Consider the following 3905-nt stretch of genomic DNA (forward strand, 5'->3'; position numbering starts at 1 on the left):
AATGAATAAAGGAGGAAGCCCCTAAGGAGCCTAGGGTTAGATGAAGCTCTTGTTACATCATTAGGGACCCATGTTCTTTCAATCTTTCTCCTTCACCCTTTTGTCTTTAGAGGTTTTGCCTCAAGATCAAAAAAGTGCTGCTGTAGCTCCACGTGTCGCACCATCACCGGACAATGTACAAAGGAAGAAGTCCCTAGGAAAACTAGGCTTAGATGAAGCTCTTATTACATCATTAGGGACCCATGTTCATTTAAACTTTCTCATTTAGTTTTCATGTTTAGAGTATTTGCCTCAAGATCAAAAAAGTGCTCCTGTAGCTCCAAGTATCACACCGTCACCAGACAATTTACAAAGGAGGAAGCCCCTAAGGAGGCTAGGGTTAGATCAAGGTCTTATTACATCATTAGGGACCCATGTTCTTTTGATCTTTCTCCTTCAGTTTTTGCCTTTGGAGATTATGCCTCAAGATCACCAAAGGGCTACTGTTGCTCCAAGTATTGCACCATCACCAGACAATGTTCAAAGGAAAAAATCCCTAGGAAGGCTAGGGTTAGATTAAACTTGTATTATATCATTAGGAACCCATGTTCTTTCAATCTTTCTCCTTCCATTTTTTTGTGTTTAGAGTTTTTGCATCAGTATCACAAAAGTGGTGCTGTAGCTCCAAGTATTGCACCATCACCAGAGAATGAATGAAGGGGGAAGCTCCTAAGGAGGCTAGGGTTAGATCAAGGTCTTATTACATCATTAGGAACCCAGGATCATTCAATCTTTCTCCTTCAGTTTTTGTCTTTATAGTTTTTGCCTCATGTTCACAAAAGTGCTGCTATAGCTCCAAGTATCACACCATCATCAGAAAATGAACAAAGGAAGAAGGCTCTAGGAAAACTAGGGTTAGATCAAAGTTTTATTACATCATAAGGAACCCATGTTCTTTCAAACTTTCTCCTTCAGTTTTTTGTCTTTAAACTTTTTGCCTCAAGATCACAAAAGTGCTGCAGTAGCTTGAACTACCGCACCATCACTGGACAATGAACAAGGAGGAAGCCCCTAAGGAGGCTAGGGTTAGATCAAGCCATTGTTACATCATTAGGGACCCACGTTCTTTCGATCTTTCTCCTTCAGCCTTTTGTCTTTGGCGTTTTTGCCTCAAGATCACAAAAGGGCTGTGTAGATCCATGTATCGCTCCATCAGCGGACAATGAACAAAGGAAGAAGGCCCTAGGAAAACTAGACTTAGATGAAGCTCTTATTACATCATTCGGGACCCATGTTCGTTCAAACTTTCTCATTCAGTTTTTGTGTTTAGAGTTTTTGCCTCAAGATTACAAAAGTGCTGCTGTAGCTCCAAGTATCACACCATCAGCAGACAATGAACTAAGGGGGAAGCCCCTAAGGAGGCTAGTGTTAGATCAAGGTCTTATTACAGCATTAGGAACACAGGATCATTCAATCTTTCTCCTTCAGTTCTTGTCTTTATAGTTTTTGCCCAATGATCACAAAAGTGCTGCTGTAGCTCCAAGTATCGCACCAACACTGGAGAATGAACAAAGGAATAAGGCCCTAGGAAGGCTAGGGTTAGATCAAGCTGTTATTACATCATTAACGGCCCACGTTTATTGAAACATTCTCCTTCAGTTTTTTGTCTTTATACTTTCTGCCTCAAGATCACAAAAGTGCTACTGCAGCTACAAGTATCGCACCATTACCGGACAATGAACAAAGGAAAAAGGCCCTAGCAAAACTAGGGTTAAGGACCCATGTTCATTCAATATTTCTCCTTTCGTTTTTTGTCCTCAGAGTTTTCGCCTCAAGATCACAAAACTGTTGCTGTAGCTCCTGGTATCCCATCATCACAGGACAATTTTCAAGGAAGAAGGCCCTAAGGAGGCTCGGGTTAGATCAAGCTCTTATTACATCATTAGGGACCCATGTTCTTCCAATCTTCCTACTTGAATTTTTTGTTTTTAGCGTTTTTGCCTCATGATCAGGTAACTGCTGCTGCATCTCCAGGTGTTGCATCATCACTGAACAAAGAAACAAGGAGTAAGTCCCTAGGAAAGCTACGGTTAGATAAAGCTCTTACTACTTCAGTAGGGACCCATTACTCGTTCAATCTTCTCCTTCAGTTTTTGTCTTTATACTTTTTGCCTCAAGATCACAAAAGGGCTGCTGTAGCTCCAAGTATGACACCAATCACTGGACAATGTTCAAATGCAGAAGGCTCTAGGAAGGCTAGGGTTAGGTCAAAACTACTATTACATCATTAGGAACTCATGTTCTTTCAAACTTTCTCCTTCCGTTTTTTGTCCTTATACCTTTTGCCTCAAGATCACAAAAGTGCCGCTGTAGCTTCAACTATGGCACCATCGCTGAACAATGAAAAAAGGAGGAAGCCCCTAAGGAGCCTAGGGTTAGATCAAGGTTTTATTACATCATTGGAGACCCATGTTCTTTCAGTCTTTCTTCTTCAGTTTTTGTCTTTAGAATTTTTGCCTCAAGATCAGAAAAGGGCTGCTGTAGCTCCAAGTATCACAGCATCACCGGACAATGTTCAAATGCAGAAGGCTCTGGGAAGGCTAGGGTTAGGTCAAGCTCTCATGACATCATTAGGGACCCATGTTCGTTCAAACTTTCTCCTTCAGCTTTTTGTCTTTATAGATTTGGCCTCAAGATCACAAAAGTGCTGCTGTAGCTCCAAGTATCACACCATCACAGGACAATGAACAAAGGAGGAAGCCCCTAAGGAGGCTAGGGTTAGATCAAGCTCTTTTTACATCATTAGGGACCCATGTTCTTTCAATCTTTCTCCTTCACCCTTTTGTCTTTATCATTTTTGCCTCAAGATCACAAAAGTGCTGCTGTAGCTCCAAGTATCACACTGTCACTGGATAATTTACAAAGGAGGAAGCCCCTAAGGAGGCTAGGGTTAGATCAAGGTCTTATTACATCATTAGGGACCCATGTTCTTTTGATCTTTCTCCTTCAGTTTTTGTCTTTAGAATTTTTGCCTCAAGATCACAAAAGGGCTTCTGTGGCTCCGAGTATTGCACCATCACCGGACAATGAACAAATGAATAAGGCCCTAGGAAAACTAGGGTTAGATGAAGCTCTTATTACATCATTAGGAACCCGTGTTGTTTCAATCTTTCTCCTTCCATTTTTTGTGTATAGAGTTTTTGCCTCAATATCACAAAAGTGCTGCTGTAGCTCCAAGTATCGCACCATCACCAGACAATGAACTCAGGGGGAAGCCCCTAAGGAGGCTAGGGTTAGATCCAGGTCTTATTACATCATTAGGAACCCAGGATCATTCAATCTTTCTCCTTCAGTTTTTGTCTTTATAGGTTTTGCCTCATGATCACAAAAGTGCTGCTGTAGCTCCAAGTATGACACCAATCACTGGACAGTGTTGAAATGCAGAAGGCTCTGGGAAGGCTAGGGTTACGTCAAGCTCCCATTACATCATCAGGGACCCATGTTCATTCAAACTTTCTTCTTCAGTTTTTTGTCTTTATAGTTTTTACCTCAAGATCACAAAAGTGCTGCTGTAGCTCCAAGTATCACACTATCACAGGACTATGAACAAAGGAGGAAGCCCCTACGGAGGCTAGGGTTAGATGAAGCTCTTGTTACATCATTAGGGACCCATGTTCTTTCAATCTTTCTCCTTCAGCCTTTTGTCTTTAGAGGTTTTGCCTCAAGATCACAAAAGTACTTCTGTAGCTCCACGCATCGCACAGTCACCGGACAATGAACAAAGGAAGAAGGCCCTAGGAAAACTAGGCTTAGGCTCGGCGCCTATATCTCAACCGGCTAAGGCACCAGCCACGTACACCTAAGGTGGCGGGTTCAAATCCCCAGCCGAGACCCTCCAAACAACAATAATGGCTGCAACCAAAAAA

Source organism: Otolemur garnettii, unplaced genomic scaffold, assembly GCF_000181295.1.
Source record: "Otolemur garnettii isolate 467f Iridium unplaced genomic scaffold, OtoGar3 scaffold00072, whole genome shotgun sequence".
NCBI lineage: Eukaryota > Metazoa > Chordata > Mammalia > Primates > Galagidae > Otolemur > Otolemur garnettii.